Source organism: Macrobrachium rosenbergii, chromosome 42 (assembly GCF_040412425.1).
Source record: "Macrobrachium rosenbergii isolate ZJJX-2024 chromosome 42, ASM4041242v1, whole genome shotgun sequence".
Taxonomy (NCBI): domain Eukaryota; kingdom Metazoa; phylum Arthropoda; class Malacostraca; order Decapoda; family Palaemonidae; genus Macrobrachium; species Macrobrachium rosenbergii.
The window spans coordinates 56,172,878-56,194,792 of record NC_089782.1 but is presented as its reverse complement, the minus strand read 5'-3'; the positions used below and the strand labels follow the sequence as shown (position 1 = coordinate 56,194,792).

The 21,915-nt window shown below is 42.1% G+C and overlaps 1 pseudogene; it reads left to right on the top strand.

Annotated features, from left to right (window-relative positions):
• The first annotated feature begins 343 nt into the window (after window positions 1–343).
• Window positions 344–15,671, top strand: LOC136827843 (uncharacterized; annotated as a pseudogene).
• The last annotated feature ends 6,244 nt before the right edge of the window (window positions 15,672–21,915 follow it).

Sequence of the window (21,915 nt, the reverse complement as noted above, 5' to 3'; positions counted from 1 at the left end):
GTTAGCAGCCAGATACATTCCAGGTTCTCGGAATGTAGTGTCAGACAAGCTCAGTCACCAGAGTCAGGTGATAGGAATGGAATGGTCCCTGCACCAAGACATTGAGGAGAGACTTTGAGTTATGGGGAGTCCCAAACATAGACCTGTTCGTGAACTAGCACAACAGGAAGTTACCGGTGTTGTGCTCAACCATGCCAGATGCATGGGCTGCAGTGGAGGATGCTTTTGTGGGACGACTCAGAAGCTTACACTTTCCTTCTGTTTTATGTGATTTGTCAGGTGATCAACAGGGTTCTGATCACCCTGAATCTCAGGTTGACTCTGGTGGCTCCCAAGTGGCCACATGCCAAGTGGTCCCAGACATGCTGGCTTTGTTGTCCAAGGTTCTGAGATAGTTTCCCCTGTGGCACAACCTTCTGTGCCCCCGCATGTTGAGAAGTATCACCCATGCCATGGAAGCGCTGGCACTTCATGTCTGGAGACCATCCAGCATCTCCTGCGAGGGAGAGGGTTTTCTCGGCCTACAACAAAGGAGACATTTGGATACCTGAGGAAATCCTCAGCAGCTGTATACCAGGGATATGGGCTGTCTTCTGTAGTTGGTGTTGTTGACAGGGTATCTCAGCGGTCAGAGCTTCTGTTCAGCAGGTAGTGGACTTTTTCATCTTTTTCACCGGAGAATCTCCTCTTTTACCTTTTTCTCTCATAGGGTGGAGAGGCAGGTAGCTAGCATCATGCTCTGGATGGACAAGATTTGAAGGTGAGTACATGATGGGAGTAACCTGTCCTTCATCTGGTTTGTAGATTGATTGGATGCATGTCCCCTCCTCTCTAGACAAGGGGAGAGATGGATAGACAACAAAATAAACCTGTTGGTTTTAATAGCAAGTTTTATTGTCTCCGACACTTTTGGTTCCTTCAAGCCTTCATCCAAGGTAATAAAATAAACTCATTACTTCATAGCCAGAAGACTAGCAGATGCAACATTCCATATGTCTGCCAAGCTAGAGGTGTGGGATTCATTCCTGAGCTCTTTCAGACCTAGAAGGTATTCCCAGGTGGGTAGAACCAGCCAGTCGGTTCAGAGATTTACCCTGACTCCCCCCGACCAGTGGGTAAGTCTCCTATGTAAAGAAAAAAGGTGTGTATTTATGTAGGAACAAATAGCATATTCTTAAAGTAGTTTGTATTTTCCCAACATAAAAACCTAAATCTCTTTACATTTATGCTCCACCTCAGCCACCCTCCTAATACCTGGGCCAAAAGATGAAGTGGAGTGCAGTAAGACTAGTGGGTAGGGCTTCCTCCCTACCCATCAGTAGTTAATGACCTTGCCAAAAAGTTAAATGGCTGTTCCAGCTCACATTTTAACCTAAGCCCTATGTAATAAACTTCAGGTTTGTATGTTAGCAAAAATAAAAATTACTGTACTTTAAAAATTTGCTATATTTGCTTTGGTCAAGCAGTCTTTTTGTGAAGTATTTAGAGAAATTACAAATACAGACATCTGAAATTTACTGTATTTAGCTGGGATTCTGCATTCAGATATGACTTTTCTTGATTCTAGGAGCTCTCAAACAGGTTCTGCAAATCTAAACTTAAGTGTCTGGGTATTTGAAGACCGATATGTTGGCTTACTATAAGTAATTAGTTTTTATGAAAAAAATTAATTTTGTTTTTAAAAATACTTCATGGTTTGGGTTTATTTATTAATTAGTGCTATGTTGATCTTCCTTCTAAGGATTCATTAGGATTATTCTCGCAGTGTGTTTTTGCTAAAGTAGGCCAAGTAATTGCAAGGTTGGGATAAGGTTTAAGGGAAGCTACCATATGCTAGGGTTGCCACTTGCCCAGTTCCATTTTTCTTAGATTTTCCCAGTCTCCTCCCTGGCATTATTAGGACATATCTTAGAGAGATTAATGTACAGTACAGGCAGTCCCCGGTTAATGGCGATCTGGTTGTATGGGGCTTGTCTAGCGGCGAAAATCTGCAATTTTCAGGCGCCAAAATCGCTGATTTCCGCTTATCGGAACCGATAATTGGGTATTGGCGCGATACATACCTAACAGAGGCGCCGATAACCGAAAATCGGTGCTTTTTGGCTCTGATAAGCCCCAAAAATCGCCGAAAAAGCCCCAGAAATCGCCGATTTCCGGTTAGTGGCGATTTTTGGTTATCATCACGCCCCCAGAACGGAACCCCCGCTGATAACTGAGGACTGCCTGTGCTTTGTTTACATTTCCAAAGAGGTATTTCAGAGTTTTCATATAGAGAGAGTGATATTGTTAGTGACAAGTGAAATAATATTTCATTTCAGTTTAGATCTAGTGTTAGGGTAACATCCTAATTCACATTTTTATAATTCATTTTCCATTTGTAGGAAGTTCCCCTGTTAAGATTAACCTTGAAAGTGACATTTTTATAATAAAATAAAGTTTTATATATACTTACCAAGCAATACATAGCTAACAGCTTCCCACCACTGCAGACCAAAAATTCAAAAGTGACTTACCAAGCAATTACATAGCTGACTCCACATTGGGAGGAGGTGGGCTAGATGGGCATAAACTAATCCAAAACATTAAAAGATAAAGACTTTGAACTAGAAGTTTGCTAGCATTGAGACAATGCTTGTTTTACCTTACCTGGTAAGAGAGCTGCTACAGGTAAATACTGCCTCTGGTTGGTACTCATCTTAACCTGTAGAGGGCATGGCGTATTGGCAAAAAAAAAAAAAAATTAAGTATACCTTAGTTTTACCAGACCACTGAGCTGATTAACTGCTCTCCTAGAGCTGGCCCGAAGGGTTAGACTTATTTTACATTGCTAAGAACCAATTGGTTACCTAGCAACGGGACCTACAGCTTATTGTGGAATTCGAACCACAGTATAGCGAGAAATGAATTTCTATCACCAGAAATAAATTCCTCTAATTCTTCATTAGCCGGCTGGAAACTCAAACTTGGGTCTAGCGAGTGCTAGGCGACAACTCTACCGACTTTCCCAACGAGGAACTGGCGTATTGGCAGAGTCACCTCTACTTCAGTGGGTACTTTGCAGCTGTGGAGGTACACCGACAGCTGACAAAGGCAAAAGGAGGTGCCCTTGCCCTGGGCATGACCAGAATGAAAAACAACAGTGTCACCTACACCACAATAAAAACTAGACAACCAACACCCCAACCATAAAAATCTGGTGGATACTCCAGGTATGCTTGTACCCCAGGCTTCCCAGCATCTCAACACCTAAAAAACCAATGTGAGGAGACAGTAGAGGACAGTTCGCCCCTGTGCTTCCTCTCCCAACACCATGCCAGCCATGGATAAAGGCCCTAGCATACTACAATTATCAAAAACTGCTCCCACGTCTTTCAGGTAGTGAGAAGCAAACAGATTTCAATCTACAAAAAGTCGATTGGACAATGACATATTGTGACGAAATGCAAGAGAAGTGGCGATGGCTCGAACCTCATGAGCCTTTACCCTCAGGATCAGGAAGGCGTCCTCTTGGATCTGAGAATGCGCCTCTGAGATAAGGCTCCTTAAGAAAAAGGAGAGGGCATTCTTAGAGAGCGGGCAAGAGGGGTTTCTCACCGAACACCGGTCTTCTCAGTCTTGCGGATGTAAAGCCGCAAGGCCCTCACAGGGCAAAGAAGTCTCTCTTCTTCCGGCCCAAGAATGTTCTCCAGGCTCTTAATAATAAACAAGCGGGGCCACGGATGAGAAACGTCCTAATTCTTGGTGAGGAAATCAAGTGAAAGAGAGTAAACTGCACCTCCTTGTGCAAAACCAACTTTCTTATCCATTGCTTGGAGTTCGCTTACTCACCTCACTGAAGCCACCGCTACAAGAAAGAGAGTCTTCTGAGTGAGTGACTTCAAAGAGGCAGAACGAAGAGGTTCAAAAGAGGAGCTCACAAACCACTTTAAAACTACATCCAAATTCCAAGGGACTGAAGAGCGATTCTCTGTCTTGGAGGTCTCAAAAGACTTGAGAAAATCACTAATATCCTGGTTCATTGACAGGCTAAGGCCTCTGTGCTTGAGCACTGAGCTAAGCATAGCCCTATATCCCTTAATTGTAGAGGGTGACAGTCTCCTAACAGCATTGAGAAAGAGCAAGACGTCCGCAATCTGGGCTACAGAGGTTTCAGGAGAAGAGACTTTATTCTGTGCATACCACCTTCTGAACACTGCCCACTTGGACTGGTAGAACTTGCTAGGAGAAGCTCTTCTACATCTAGCAATACCCTCTGCAGCCCTATGTGAAAATCCTTTTTGCTCTGACAGGGCTCTGACGGTCTGAATCTTGTCAGGGCCAGATCAGACAACCTTTGATGGTACCTGTGAAAATGTGGCTGTTTGAGGTGACTGTTCTTGTGGGAGAAGCCTCTGAAAATCCACGAGCAGTCTCAGCAAGTCCGGAAACAACTCCTTCCTCAGCCAGAAAGGAACGACGAGTGTCATCAAGATGTTCCGATGAGAACTGAAATTGTTCAGAACCTCCCGAATCATCCCAAAGGGGAAAGGCGTGAGACTTCTAGGCCTGTCCAGTCTAACGACATTCGTCCGACATCCAAGCTAAATTGTCAGGGACTAGTGAGCAAAAGAGAGGAAGTCAGTTGTTCTTTAATGTAGCAAAGAGATCTATGGAGGCTTGCCCCAAAGCCTCCACAGATCGCTGCAGACTCTGGAATGCTAGGTCCACTCTGTAGGAGAGAACCTGGTGACCACAGCTTAACTGGTCCACCAGAACATTCATCTTCCTGCACAAAGCAAGGAGCAGCTTGACTTGATTCTGCTCCGCCCATAGAAGAAGGTCCTGGGCTGCCTCCCAGAGACTGAAAGAGTGGGTGACCCCCTGCTTGCAAGCGTAGGACAGAGCTGTGATGTTGTCTGAGTAAATTGCAGCTATTTTCCCTGATGCAAGTGGTAAATTGCAGCTATTTTCCCTGATGCAAGTGGAGAAAAAGCCTGAAGGCCCAGGTGAAAGGCTTTCATTTCCTTAATGTTTATATGTAGCGATTTCTAAACTGGCGTCCACGTCCCTGACACACTCTGACTCCTAACAGGGCTCCCACCCTATGTATGAGGCGTCGGAGTAGAGTTCTAGGCTGAGGTTCAGAGGAAAAAGAGAGTCCTTCCTGAAGTCTGTCCTTGGATAACCACCATCGGAGATCCTCCTTGATCTCTGACGTGACTGGGAAGACTCTTCTTTGGGTGTAAGTCCCAGTATAAGGTACTGAATGAATACCGGTAGGTTCTTTTAAAATGGTAATGTATTCTCGAACAGCATTAACGTATACAAGAGGATACAGAGAGGAGCTGTGTCGGCGTGTGTTGTTATTCTTCTTCTCTTCCCGCCTACCACTGTAGCCAGATACAGTTACTAATATCCTAACAATGATATTAATTATGTAGCAGCAGAGATGATATTGAATGTAGTATGTATATATATACTAAGATTACAGATTCCCTACTGCTCCTAGCAATGATAATACATGTGAGTATTTTTACATGTGCCTAAACATACAATGCTAAATGTGTTGCCAAATTGGCAATACTTGGTTAACAATAAAACATCACGATCCATTGCGATTCGATCTTGATGATTTTCATACAAAGACTATGGAGTCTGACTAAGTCTTCCTGCACCAATTTGCCTTCAGAAAGAATTGCAGGGGCCTCGTGTGAAGTCTGCCCAACCTCACAAAAGATTCCACTGAGGCCATAGTACAGAGAAGGCTCATCGACCAGAGAGCAGAACACGTCGAGAGGCTGAGAAACTCCTGCACAGTCCAGAGACACGACTCGACCCTCTTTGGGGAGAGAGAAGCCCGAAAAACTCAAGAGTTCAGAGTCATCCCCAAATAAAGAATGCTTAGAGACAGAGCCATTTGGGACTTCTGTACATTTATCAAGATGCCTCACTCCTTCGTTAGGCAAAGGGTCCTTTGTATTTCCTTCGTGCACTGCTCCTCTGATGGAGAGCGGGGAAGCCAATTGTCCAGGTATAAGGACATGTTGATCCCAAGAAGATGAAGCCACTTGCCAAGGGGAGCGAGGATTCGGGTAAAGACCTGTGGGGCTGTGGACAGGCCGAAGCTCAGAGCCCGAAACTGGAGAATCTGGCCCTGAAAGATGAACCTCAGGAACTTCCTCGAGACTGAGTGGACAGGGACATGAAAATACTCATCCTGCATGTCCAGGGTGACCATCCAGTCATCCTGATGGAGAGAGGACATGACAGACCAGTTCGTCTCCATGTGGAACTTGGTCTTTGTCACAAACAAGTTTAGAGCACTGACATCCAAAACAGCTCTCCAGCCCCGGAAGCTTTGGGGACAACAAAAGCCTGTTGTAAAACCCCTCCAACAACTGGTCTACAACTTCCTACACCGCTCCTTTGCGAAGGAGAGAAACCACCTCTAGAGCAAGGGCCAAAAACTTCTCGGACCCTGCCAAGTAAGGCGTTAAGGTGATCGCCAACTTTGAAAGCAGAGGAGTCTGTTTGAAAAGGAATGGAGTAGCCTGTCTTCAGAACCTGCACTACCCAAGGTTCTGCACCCCTGGGACTCCATTCCTCCTAAAAAGGTGCAACCTGGCACCTATTGGGGCACAAAGGACAGAGGTCTCATTTACTGGTGGCGGTTTGGCCAAAGACTTCTTAAATGACTTCGCTGGTGGATGAAGGTTCGGGTGAGGTCTGGACTGGGTTCTGGATCTTCCTCCATGAAAGGACTGAGGCTACAGAGGTGAAAAAGTCTTGGAAATGACTGCAGGAGCTACCTTGGGGCGCTTTGCACGATTGGGCCAGAAGATCAGTAGTCAATTTTTCTGCAGAGCCGAAAGAACTTCTTTAATGGGTCCTGGGGAAAGAGGTAAGACTTATCAAGCTGAGCAAATAAGAGAGCTGACTTCTGGATGGTGGTCACTCCTTTAGTAGCAAAGGAGCACTACAGCTCCGCTTCTTCAACGAGCCTATCGTTTATAATGAAGCAAGTTCAGTTGAACCGTCCCTCACTGTCTTGTCTGCACAAGACAGAACATTAAAACCAGTCCTAAGCAAAGTCTTCTGCAAGGGCTGGACAGTTTTCAGTTTTCCATGTCAAAACCCCCACTGCCCAATCCAGGAAACTAAAAATCTCCAAAACCTTGAAAATATTACAAACAAGATGATCCAGTTCAGGAGATGAGAAGAAGACTTTTGCCAAGATGAAAGCAGTGCGACACAATGCATCAACCAAGCCAGAGAAGTCCCCTGTGAGGAGGCAGAAATTCCCAAAGAAGGTGCTTCAAATGGCATAAAACCTGTACCTCTTCAAGAAACTTCCCGAAGGAGGAAAAGCGAAAGTAGCTAGCCAGCAACCCTCTTTGAAATCAACCACTCATCGACCTCTTTCAACACTCTCTTTGACGAAGAGGAGAGGATGAGCTTAGGAAGGCAAGGGTCAGAGACTTGCTCCCTCATCAAAAACATAAGAGGCAAGAGAATCCGGAGGAGCAGGCTGGAAGAAGTCTGGGAAGTTCATTAACCCTTTAACGTCGACTGGACGTATTTTATGTCAACAAAAATTGTCTGTCGGGTGCCGAGTGGACATAAAATACGAAAAAATACTTATAGGCCTAGTTTGCGGAAAATTTTAAATCATGCGCCTTGAGGGATGCTGGGAGTTCGCGGATCACGCTGTTGTTTTGTTTACAAGCGTGACCCAGCTGTGTATCGCGAATTTCTTTCTTCTCGCACTACAAAGCATCAACAACGCATCATCAGAGAAAAATTTCTCGATGCATTCGTGTTTTGCCGAACTTGTGCAAGTGTTAACGTGTTTGTGACGCAATAGGACGTTTGCAGAGATGTCCCAACGTCGTCAGGACCGTGAAAGGCGCATATTGCCTGTCAGTAGTGAGCGTGTGAGGTGCGTTTTAGATTTGGATGCTGGAGAGGGACCAAGCACCCAAGGTGACCCAGCTTTTCACCGCCGTGTTGTACGGCCACGTGTGGCGAAAGGGACCAAGAGCCGTACCCTGTGCCTTTTGCGACCCCTAGGAAACATCGGGGTGTCTGAGGGCATTCATAAACATTTGGGAGGCCTCAACAAAAAGGACATTGATGAGTACTTGGTGGAGCTCGATCGAGCAGGTGGAAAGTCCTCATTTTGATGGCAGTTGGTCATCTAGTAGCCGAGGACGTCATGCCTGATGTCAGTGATGACAAGTATTTGCCCCAATGTCCGTCACGAGCCAAAGCATGAAAGTGAACTCGAGTTCAGTGGTTTCAGTGCTTATGAGGGGAGAGTCTGAGGAGGAGAAGGAGGCATGGATTGTGGCTGGCGGGGGCGAGACAGAAAGTGATGGTGAAAGTGAGGGAGATGGGCGGGGGTGGGTGGGTTGCGGTCGTGTAATGCTTGTGCGCCGTGCCTGTAGAAGGTCGCAATGTCGCGGCAGCTTAGGTGAAGGCGTTCGTCCGAAAGTGATGAGGGGTGGTTGGAGGACATCACCCCACCTAACATGCACCCATTCACAGCAGCACCTGGACTGACCGTCCCTGTGCCTCTCACTGCACTGGGGTTCATTCAGCTCTTCCTTACGCGGGAATTGCTGGAATACCTCGTTGCAGAGGCGGATTACACTCGGTACTGCCGTGAGGAACTGCAGACGATGTTGTCGTATCGATGGCGGGGCTGTAACCTCACGAACATGGCGCATTTTTTGGGGCTCCACATTTTTTTTGGAATGATGCTTGCTGCCGACGTCAGGCAATATTGGAGGCGGAATTTATTTTTAAAATCGCCCAATGTGCCCGCATTATACCCGTGATAGTTTCCTGGCATTGGACAGATATTTCAACGCCTTCAACCGAAGGGCCATACCCCAGAATAACCCAGATCGCCTCATCTTAGTCTGCCCAGTGTTGGAGTACATTCGTGAGCGGTGTCAGTTTCTCGTGGTTTCTTCCAAGAACCTTTCTTTGGATGAGGGGATGATGCCATACAAAGGGCGTCTAAGCATAAAAGTGTACAACCCCAAGAAGCCAAAGAAATATGGTGAAATTATTTTTTATTACGGAATCCAACACTGGATGCGTCGTTGACTTCTCTGTATATTCGGGGGTCTTCTCCACGCTGCGTGACACTGTCTTCGGTCTTGTGGATCGTTTCCATAACCAGGGATACCACCTGTTCATGGATAATTATTATAACTCGGTATCCCTGGCCCAGGAACTGTATGAAGCAGGTGTGCACGTCAGTGGTACCCTTCAGTTGGTGTGTGGGGCCCCAAATGTCCTCAAGAGGTTCGCTACCCAGCCGCAACATCTGGCAAGAGGAGAGACAGAGTGGCGGCGGAAGAGAGATGTCTTCGTCATCTGTTGGAAGGGGTCCGACTGCGTGCCTATGATTACGACGAGTCATGAGCCCATCTACAAAGAGGTCGTTCAGCGGAAGAAGACACGTCAGCGGGGCAGAGTTACATACTGGGTAGTTTAGTGTCCAACGGCCTACTGTCATTTGGCACTACAATAGGCACATGGAAGGAGTTGATCTCTTTGATCAACTCATCCAGTACTATCCCTTCGCCAAGAGAACCAGGAGGTGGACACAGAAGCTCCTCAAATACCTCCTTCAGTTGGCCCTCCAGAATGCCTACATCCTCTACTGTGGGTACAATTCAGACACCCGGTGGTTGTCCCACATCCAGTTTCTCGAGGTGGTCGGGAATGCCCTCATAAACTTTAATCCTGAGGAGTGGCCTTCCAACACCGCCCCCCTGCCCCGAGCTCCAGATCTGCCCCGAGAGGATAGGACAGATGTCGCTAGGGGGGCCAACCTCGGTCGTCCTGCTCCTACTGACGCTGCCCCTGCTGCCGCCACCCCTTGATGATGCGCCCCTGCTGATGCCACCGCCCCTGCTGATGCTGCCGCCCTCCCTGACATTCCAGTGTCCCATCGGGTAGTGGACCCTGTGTATCGGCTGCAGGTAGGGGATCACACGCTGGAGCCCCTAGAAGGGCGTAAGCAGAAACGGTGCCGGGTGTGCATATGAATGGCAGAAGAAGAGACACCCGGTTCGTCTGTCGCACCTGGAAGGTAGCACTTTGCAGGATCGGGAAGTGTGACCGCAAATACCACACTGCGGTCATATGTTGGAGTGCCCTACCCGAGGGACACTGGAGGGCAGCGGACCGCTGAAGGGCGGCCCATCTGCAGTAAAGGGCGCGGCGTCTCCCTCCTCCACATGTACCTCTTCATGTCGAGAGGAAAAATGCAAGACTCTTCAATGGAGGAGGGAGATAACAAGAATAGAATGAAGGGTCAGGATTATGAGTGAGTATTCTGCATTGATTTTATATTTAATTTTATATTTATTACAAGTTTTTATATATCTGTGTTTATTTGTGTTTTGTATATTATTTAGTTTTTATGCAAAAAATAGTTTTCACCTGCATTCCTTTTAGTTATGTATTCATACCAAAATAAAAAAAAACATGTATATTTATATATTTATATATATATATATATATATATATATATATATATATATATATATATATATATATATATATATATATATATATATATTATATATATATATATATATATATATATATATATATATATATATATATTATATTATATATATATATATATATATATATATATATATATATATATATATATATATATATATATATATATTATATACATATATATATCTATATATATATATATATATATATATATATCTATATCTATATATATATATATCTATATATATATATATATATATATATATATATATATATATATATATATATATATATATATATATATATATATATATATATATATATATATATATATATATATGTATAATATATATATATATATATATATATATATATATATATATATCTATATATATATATATATATATATATATATATATATATATCTATATATATATATATCTATATATATATATATATATATATATATATATATATATATATATATCTATATATATATATATATATATATATATATATATATATATATATATATATATATAATATATATATATATATATTATATATATATATATATATATATATATATATATATAATATATATATATATATATGTATATTATATATATATATATATATATATATATATATATATATATATATATATATATATATATATATATATATATATATGTATATTATATATATATATATATATATATATATATATATATATATATATATATATATATATATATATATATATATATATATATATATATATATAAAAAATCCCACAGGAAAAAGACAGGCAGAAGTTCAGTAGTGCCAAGCGCTTTCCACGTTTATTGACGCATCGTCAGGGCACAAATGAGACACAAATATGAAGAAGGTTACAAAGTAAACAAATAGAACAAGAAATACCAGATGGTCAATTGTCAGAGGTAATAAACAGAAAGTTAATCGAGGATAATCCGGGATCGAGCTGTCACAAACTGAACCTAAGACCAAACAAAATGACATACTAAAGTTTAGGCTTACAAAATCCAAAACATGTATAACCTTGAATACCAGATGGTTAATTGCCAGGGTTAAAAAGAAAAGGTTAATCCACGGCAAATCCGGGATCATGCGGTCACAAACTAATCCAAATATATACTTAACCATAAAGAAAACGGAATATTACTCATTCAAATTGCAGTAACGTATAAAAATTAATATCAATTTTGCTTATATTTATCAACAACTTTTTAATTATTAAAGCATCATGTTTAAATAAACCAAGACTTAAATTTAGAACACTTTCATTATTTGACTTAATAAAACAAGATTCGATGATATTCCTTTTAACTGTGTCATTGCACGGGACTAAAGGTCTTGCTTTACTCCAGTTAATAGGATGATCTAAATCTCTCATATGTACGAATAATGCATTCGGTATTTGGACAGTTCTCACAGTGTTGTTTGATTCTTTGTGAAAGTGGTTTTCCAGTTTGTCCAAATATCGAATGCACGCTAACTCTGCTGAAAATCTCAGAATGTCTTTAGTCACTTTGTCGTAATTTTTGCACCGTTTTCTATTAGGCGTTGCGTAAAGTTTTATACATGAAAATGTGTGCAATTTCATGTAGAATACAACAAAAAATAACTCATGGTTGTTGCTTTTATCAGTTTTGAAATATTTTCATATAAATCATGATAAGTGCCAAAATTTCAACCTTCGGTCAACTTTGACTCAACTGAAATGGTCGAAAAATGCAATTGTAAGCTAAAACTTTTACATTCTAGTAACATTCAATCATTTACCTTCATTTTGCAACAAATGGGAAGTCTCTAGCACAATATTTCGATTTATGGTGAATTTTTGAAAAAAACTTTTTCCTTACCTCCGTGCGCGCTAACTCTGCTGAAAATTTCAGAATGTCTTTAGTCACTTTGTCGTAATTTTTGCACCATTTTCTATTAGGCATTACATAAAGTGTTATGCATGAAAATTTGCACAATTTCATGTAGAATACAACAAAAAATAACTCATGGTTATTGCTTTTATCAGTTTTGAAATATTTTCATATAAATCACGATAAGTGCCAAAATTTCAACCTTCGGTCAACTTTGACTCTACTGAAATGGTCGAAAAATGCAATTGTAAGCTAAAACTCTTACATTTTAGTAATATTCAACCATTTACCTTCATTTTGCAACAAACGAAGTCTCTAGCACAGTATTTCGATTTATGGTAAGTTTTGAAAAACTTTTTTTGTCCGAGCATTCACAATTCATGCATCATTTTGTGATAATATTTTCTCTGTGTTGCTTTGATCTTTTACAATTTGTTATATACCGAAATCATCGCAATTTAGAGTACAATACAACGAAAAAAAATAACTCATTTGCTTTAACCGTTTTGCTCACAGCACGATTTGTATACAAATATACATGAAATTTTTTTTTCACGCTGTCATATATTCCAGTATTTATATATGATAATGATATTTTTTTCATTTCTGATGGTTGCATACTATACTTCAGGCAGTGAGAAAAAAAGGAGCCAAAAATGAACTCTTAATCTTAAAAACTAAGCGTGCTGTGATTTTTTGAAAAAAACTTTCATTCCGCTTCGGCGCTAACTCTCAGACCGCGCCGGCATACGGCAGACACTTTTGTAAATAGAGGCTCGGCGTTTAAGGGTTAACAGGAACCTGAGGAGACTCGAATAAGCTGAGAAGGCTCTGAATCATTGTCCTCTTCTTCCTCCTCTGATGAAATAGGAGAGAACTAACTCCTCGGACTTAGGTACCATCTTCTTCTTAAAGAAAGCCATCAAATCATCCAGTTGGCGCTTACTCGGGGCCAAAGATGAATCCTCTTGAGGTGACGAAAGAGGGAGAGGCAGCGATGCTGCTGGGCGCTTAGAAGAAGGAGTCGAACAGTCCCTCCTTCCTCATAGATGGACGTATTTTGGCTCAAACAATTGATGCTTCCTGCTGAGTTGTAATTGTCAGTCCCAATAGTGTGCAGGACCCTGTCACCTACACTAGTGATGGTGGCACCACCACCAAATTTGAATTTTGGTCTGCTGTGGTAGGAAGCTGTTAGCAATGTAATTGCTTGGTTAGTCACTTATATAAAAGGTATTTTAAAATACAACATAATTAGTTTCAAAATTTTTATGTAGAATTGAAGATCTCGTAAGTTTTATGTTTCATTAATTTGACCTTTTACTTTTCTTCCTCAGGAATATTGGAACACAAAAGCAGCAAATCCATATATCCCATCAAAAGATGAATTTATGCATATGGTTAATATATATGTTGGAAATTTCATTGATGGAGAAGTTAATCAAGACATATTATCTAGGTTAACTGATCATAGCAATGTCTATCAAGGTAATACAAGTCGATAGTTAACCACAGAAATTTTTGGTTGCTTACCCAAGACCATGAATTCCTGACATCACTCCTCTTTGAAGAGTACAACATCTTCCCAAAAGTTCTTGGGACCTGTGGAATTTATTATTCCATGGAATACTTCAGCCCTAACAAAAAAATGCTATGAGACCTTTTGACTTCTCATGGCGGGAAAGGCTCTGGAAAGCTTTGGATATTGTCAAGTATGTAGGACGACTAGACTCAGTGTGGACAGAGCCTTTACATTTGTGTGATGTTAAACATGATCACTTTGGTTGGAGTGATAAAAATAAAGTCAGTTTTTAGATCTTGACTCTATTCTAACAGATAGTGTTTTAATAAAGACGTTGGAGCACACACCAGCATGTACAGATAATGAAGACTGCTCTTATTTTGACTGTAAAGGAAGTGCCACCAGAAAACAGCTAAATGTGGTTTGGAACGCACAAATACTAATTTGCAAGTGATATGTGACAAAATTTTCTTGGGAACACTGATGGTTTAATATCACTTTATGGCTTACTTGTATCTCATGAAGCAAATGAGGAATTGTTAGAGGCTTTAGAACTATGCAGAACCAATCGTGGAATGACAGTCGATGGTATTGCTGAGGTCATTAAAAAGGCTGCTAGTCTTCTTATGTATTAGTTTGTGCAGAGAACATTCATTGATTAACAAGCAACACACTAAAGATGATTTTTAAATACGCGGCTAATGAAGACACAAGATCTTTGCAGAGGAGTCTTACTGCTCAAATTTTAAACATCCTCTAGGTAATTAAACACTGTATTTGTATTTTGTAGTAGCAATTTGCATTGCATTAAGCATTGTTGGTTTCAGCTGTGATTTCAAAATAGTTACATCTGACAGCTGGTAACCACAAGTGATTTGGAGGTACAACAACGTGAGAATTTTAGCAGAAGTATATTTATTCAAAAATGTGTTCATACAAATAAACAACCCTTGTATTTTTACTTGAATATGAATATGTAGTTAAAGTTGACAAGCTGAATGAAGAATTGCATTTAAAATTAGTTAAAGTGGTGGTTAGTATGTAAGACATTACCTGCTGGGATAGCTATGCATCATCTGTCAAGTGCTTATATTTCATGATTCCCTTTCAATAGGAACTAACATTAAGCTTAGTGCCCTATTGACAAATTCTGTTCTCAATACATTATTTTCACTGCTTCAGAGTGTATGTGGTATTCGGTTTTTAAAAATTTTTTTCATTCATTTGCTAACATAATGTTGGATTGCAACTTTTTTATATTAGTGATTCGGTTGGTAGTTTGAAGCTAAGTATTTGTTTCACCAAGGTTTGCTCACCTGTCTCTTTTGTCTATGAATGTTGCTGCACAGGTGCAGGACCTTCTGATTAGGCAAGATGATGTGTATGAAAATGTATGTCAGGCATTCAAGGAGGAAGCATATTTTCCATGTGTGTGATTGTTTTGGGTGCTTGTTTGCATGGCTAACCACATACTGTAAGGCAGGACTTTTTTCATAATAGGGATACCAAATATCACTAGTTATGCCCCAGGGAAGTTCAAAACTGAAAGGGAACAGTATGATGCCTTGAAGTGCAAGTACAGCATTAATGCCAATCTGCAGTGAGATTTCCACAAAACTTCTTAAGACTACAGAAGATGAGAATCTTGAGTCTTCAAAAGTGGTGAGATGGGAACTACAATGATTATGTTAGTTACAGCCAGCTAGTGATGTATTTTGACTGGAATCCAGAGTCATTATTATTATCAAAAGTTTAAGCAACCAGGAAGTGGAGTAAAATTTTTTACTCTGAAGGCTGGTGTAAACTATTTTAAAGCAAGGTTAGGTGTTCTCACTATCTTTCCTTGGTCAGGCGACCAGGGTGATAGGGATGCACTTTGGCTTTTCCCTAGTGGTCTTCCGGGATCGTACAGGGAAGGGTTTGCGCGGCCTGCTCACATGGCTCATTCGTTCCCAAATTCTTGGTATTTACTTGAGTTTAAGGTGGGCCATGAGCTGGTGTTCCCTGTTCTTCCATGGCTGGATGGCCGGGTAGCACTTTAACCTGTCTGTGCCCGGCTCTTCAGGGCCATTAGAGAGGAGTTAGCACGACCTGGCCATGTAGCTGGAACACTATTAATGGCTCCAATCTTCGGATCAGGTTGTTCAGTAGTGACAGGATTTGTGGAATTCTCCATTGGCTCTGATCTTCCTCTTTCAATACTTTTGAGCATAAGGAGAATAGGGCTAGGCTACTGTTTGACTGTCAGTGCAGGAAGTTTTGATAGGCTCCCAGGATTTGGTCCTTTTCTGGAGAAGAGGACTGAGTGCCCTGGGCCTGGCCAATTCCCTGGCCAGACGACATCCGGGGCCAACAGATACACGGGCCTGGCCGATCCCTGGGCCAGCTGATCCCAGGGCCAGCTGATTCCCAGGCCAGCTGACACCCAGGCTGGCCAATCCCCGGACTGGACGATCCACAGGCCAGCTGATTCCTGGGCTGGCCGACTGATACCTGAGCATGCCAGTCCCTGGGGTACTGGTCCTTGACGGCTCTCATACCTTTGGTCCGGTATTCCCTGATGCTACCTGTGCTCCATGCATGAGTGCAACTGCTGTCCAGGCTGACTGATCCAGTCAAGGCTCTTTGACTGCTGGTCTGGGAGGCCCCCGGCTGCTACCCATGCTCTTTGCAGGGTTACAACCACTATCCGCATCTCCCTGAGACCCAGGGGTGCCAGGCTGGCCTAGCTAGCCAGGCTGTTTAGGCCAGCCAAGGTACCTGTATTATCTGTACAGGATCTTTGGATTGCAGGGTTCCAGGGAAGTGACAGGGCCTGTGCAGTCCTGTTGTCAAGACTTAGTTAAGGGGTTTATTTCCCCCTCACATTTTCTGTAGATGTTTGTCTTCTAGGAAGGTTTGGTACAATCATGGATAGCCCTTGCCCACATTTTGTTGTCAGCTTACTTTGACTACCCTGCATGGCTTGGCTTACCTGGTGGAGGTCTTGCCTCTGTAGACAGGGCAAAGGTGCCAGGGACCATTTCCCCTTCTATCTGGGGAGGAAGTATGTACTGGTATTGGTCTTAGAACCGAATGGTTATATGCCCAAGTGGGGAGCGATCCTGTGGGGCTTTTCAATGGGATCCTCCTACAAGAGGGTTGTCTTGTGTTTGTCAGCACTTGAAATGGTTCCAAGAGTCCTGCATGCCAGGATTTAGATGCCAAAGTGCAGAGTCCACTATTTCTAGAGACCATGAAGCCTGATTGAGAACCAGATGGCCTTGGAGAAGCTCTGGGACTTTTTCTGCAGTTTTTCCTGGCCACTGAGGGAGCTAAGGTTCTAGCTTAGTTGCCTTGGTCATAACTTACTAGTAGTGTTATAAACCATTGACCTTCACTTGTATCTGTAGAGGCAATTCACTCAGGACCAATCCAGTTTAGTGAATCTACCTATGCCTCTGACTCATTGAAAGGTCTTTATCTCAGTCAGTGCCAACCCGATACCACAAGTATCGCTCTTGGTGTCTGGGCGAAGCAATGGATGACCTGAAGGAGGTAGCTATTTTCAGAAATGCTGTTTTCTTGGGGCCAGTCTTTGCTGACAACCCGGCCCACCAGACAACTTCCTGTGAGCCGTTGTTGTGTGTAGGGGGACGAAATTCAATGACATCTTTAGTCCCTGTGCAAAATTTTGGAACTGAGTCTGTGTTAGCATTGAGGATCGGTCCAGCTGTAAGGTCTTCTTTAATCCTTTCAGGATGAAGTAGAGGCTGTGACAAGACTGGTGCAATTGACTAACAGCAACTGTCTCTGCCAGGCAGTGTCCTATAGGATCTTGGTCCTGTAGAGAACAGCGGTTGAACTTATATCTTCAATTTGCCTTCCCGTCTTTGAGACAGCGGAAGTTCAACTTTGTTTTTTCCCATGAAATTTCCCAGACTTCTTCTCAAGTTGGGAGTTTCGTCTCACCTTTAATCACTCTTCTGTTGTTGGAAAACTGGTAAGGGGGAGATGGGATGGGGAAATTCAGGGATGGCATTCTTTTCCTGTGGCTGCCGTTTGTAAGAGAGTATTGGTCTCTTTTGAGTCCCTGTCAACTCATACCTTTTTCTGGTCCATTTTCCTTGCCTTATGTGTAGCCCACAATGGGACCTAACCCTTAGTTGGGGTGTATGGCACTAGAAGTCGTTGGGGAGCGACTCCTCTCTTCTGTTGAGGAACTGAAAGTATGGGTATTTTTCAGATACACACATTGTAGTCATCTCAGAAACAGCTCAACTTTACTTTCTGAGAGGAAGGTCTTTTGTCGGGACTTTCCCTTCCCCAAGGCCTAATGAAGAGTCTACATTGGTGTTGACTCGTACTTTTTAATGAGGGCATACTGGATGTTTTCAGAGTGATTTTCCAGGCAAACTTGTTGCAGTTTTGGCTATAGAACAACCTGCTTTCTGAAGTTCAGTGGTGATGAACTTCAAAATTTTACCCTCTTCCCCAACCAGAGTGACCACCTGGGTTGCTGGTTTATGGCAGCAATGAGAGTCTTTTCTAAGGATTCTAGCATTAGCAAACTTGTAGGCTGCACACAAGTTCCTGTTGTTTCAGGTACAACTTGCTTAGAATTGTCACTGTTCTGTAGTTCTTTGTAGAGGCAGGTTCTGAGAACAGCTTTGCCTCCTATGACTTAGTCTCATGAAGTTTCTTCAGGTGCCTGAGACTATGACAGGATGATAGGAACTGTACTTGGGAATGCCAGCAAGTTTCCCCAGGGATGCTTTTGTGGCTGAATGCATCCAATGAGGGGTAGGGGACTCTTCTGAGCATTGCTTAGAGTGATGAGTCTCTCTGTAGGGCTGATGACTAGATCCTTTGACACCAGCTCTACAATTGGAGACAGGTAACAGGGACATTGGTCCCTAATCACCTGTATAGCAAAGAAGTTGCCTTAGATTCCAGGTTCTGAGCTTTAAGCCTGGTTACCATTTGGCACAACTGGTAGCTCTGGTGCTTGCTCTTCTCCATGCTTACTTCGATTTAAGCATAGAGAAAGGGTTCTTGCCTGGAAGGCAACTGGACCTTATTTCTTTATTGCCATTTCACCTTTTTAACATGCCGTCAGTAGCAAGTTGCTTTCTTTTGTGTCCCTGGCAAAATCTTGGACTCTCCATCTGTTCGTGCCTAGTAATTTCTGGATCTGCCTGGTCTGTGGTTCGAGGTCTAAGAGATATTCCTCTCCAGTTAACCACGGATTCAGCCACTCATACCTGGTATCTCCAGGCGTTGGGAGCTCTGGCATTTCACACCTGGATGTTTTCCAGCCTCTCTCCTGGTGAGAGGGTTCTTTCCTCACTCACCATTGGAGTGCTTGGATACTTTTGTTCCTAGAGCAGCTGTCTACAATACTAGAATTGTCTCCAATTGTTGATGTGGAGATGAGGTATCTCTGGTCAGAGCTTTTTGTCAGCAGGTAGTGGTGTTTTGCCCACCTACCATTGCTGTAAAGCTTCTTTCTGCCCTGGGTTTTGGAAGGCTTGGTCAACCTTCAATCAGGGTTTGATGCTAGAAGTAGATCTTTCCTTTTTGAGAGATCTTTTGTACTTATGAAAGCTATAACAGTCTCTATCTCTCTCGGGGATTCAAACCCAGGAGGGTCATGACTCTCCTGCAGGAGTTGGACTTGTAGCTTGCACGAGTCTTTTCGGGGTTTGTCAGACTTATGCCTGAATCCAGAGACTGGCTGGGTTAGCCATGGCATCAGCAAGGTATTGGTGAGCCATCTTGGCTCTCGTATGTTGGCATGCGGGAGGATGGAATCTGTTCGGGATTTTCTCGAATTTTGTAATAAAATTCAGAATTGTTGGTCATGAACCTGTCTCATGTCCTCTTTGAAGAAATTCAGTAGAGACTTTTGCGAGATACTACTGAGTTTGGTTGAGTGCTGTAGTACTATCTTAAAGGTATTCGATACAGCAGGTTTGGATGTCAACAACTCTTTGGTTAGTACTAGTAGAGCTGAGGAAGGAGTCTTTCGAATACACTTCCTCCTAGCTCTGTAAGTTGACCCTTGGGCATCTTCTCTTCCAAGGATGGACATGGGTGCAGGTTAGCTATCTGACTGAGCACCAGTCTATTCATTGGCAGTGAAGGGGTGCAAGTGGCCCTCCTCTCTTGGCAAGGAGAGAGGAGGACGGACAATAAAGCAAGCTCGTTGATCTTTTGTGCCTGTTTTATTGTCCCCGACACTTCAGTTGGGCACTTACAGCCTTATTAAGTATTGGGGTACAAACCCTTTACTTAATGGTCCAGAACTCTAGCATCTGCTACATCTCATATGAGCAGTACACTAGAGCTGCAGGGTTCTTTCTCTGCTCCTAATGGACCAGGAAGGTAACACCCCAGGTGGGGTGAACCTACCAGTCAGTTCAGAGACAACCCAAACTCCCACCAATCGGTAAGTCTCCTATGTGGAGAACAAAGATTTGTACTTGTGCAGGAACAAATAGCAAATTTTAAATGTAATTTGTATTTTTCCTAACATACAAGCCTGAAGTTCGTTATACCTGAGCCACCCCACACTCTGGTATCTGGGCTGGGAGGCAAAGTGAAGTGCAAATCGACAGGTGGGCAGGGCTTCCCCTGCCTGTTGGTAGTTGACTACCTTGTCAGTAAGTTTGAATGGCTGTTACACCTCGCGTCACAAGCTAAATCCCATGTAAAGAACTTCAGGTTTTTATGTTGGGAAAAATACAAATTAGTTTTAAAATTTGCTATATTTCAGACTTTTTATATGGGCAGGCCAATGACCAGCCAGTTTCAGCATTGTCTTCCTCTCTTTCCTGTTAAGCTTAGGATGTCAATATACCTCAAATCAAGGCCCAAAATAGTGTCACAAACTCACAGCAGGTTACCTTGGTTTTATCCTTTTTTGAAGGAGATATCCTTAAAACTTCCTTTATGCTCTGGCTACAGTGATTTTATACACTACAGTTCATGTTTACTGTAAGTCACAAGGATTTTGTAAGAAATTATCCTAGTAGAAGGGATCTCTTTTCCAGTTTAATAAACTTTATTTTATATTTATTGAATAAAGAGCCTCTGACTTGGAGTGCCCTTATCCCATCTCCTCAGATTAGTGAACATCTCTGGGTCACAGAAATACCAGTGCTTGACAGATCAAAGAGTGGGTTCTTCCAAGTGAGAAAAATCTTGATTGTCATCCCTCTACCACATTGCATGCTTTAGCAGTAGTTTAGCACTCAAGTTGGGTATTAAGCATATGTGGAGGTAAGGGGGTTGTATCACTAATTATTTTAGATTTTGCATTAGTTTGCACAGTGAAAGAACAAGAAAAAATTATCAGAGGTGTGGTCAACATTCATGATCAGTGTGTTCTGTTTGGAATAATATTTATTGTAAAGCAGAAAAATTCAGAGCAAATCATCAAAAAACTTCATGAAGTCAATATAGAAATTTAGTGTCTTGTGATAGGTCTTCACAATGTTTTTTGAATAATGGATGCCAGAGAAAAGTAGCTGTTAATATTACAGTCTGACCTCGAAAATCTGGCATTCTGTGGTCAGGAACTCTCATGATCCGGGACGTTTTTGAATCAGCTACCATTAGTTCCTGAGCATCTACCAGGGCAGCACCACACATTTCAGTTTTTGGATTTTTTTGGATTTAGGAGCTGAAGCTAGCTCGATAAATACACAAGCATAGTTTATTTCCAACGAAAACATTCTGTGAAACTCAAAAAATATACAGGATACAAAAGAACCGTAATGTGTGTATATACTTGTGTATCTTCCGATCTCGTGTATCATGTGATCATTGAGATTTTGTCCAAAAACATGATTTCATCATATACGTCGTGTATAGTGTGAGATGTATTTTCAGTAGATTACACTAGGCTAGGCTTTCTATGCCTGTCTCAGCTTCGATAGATACCATTAATAATGCATATTATATCTGAGTTAGCTTTTAAATAAT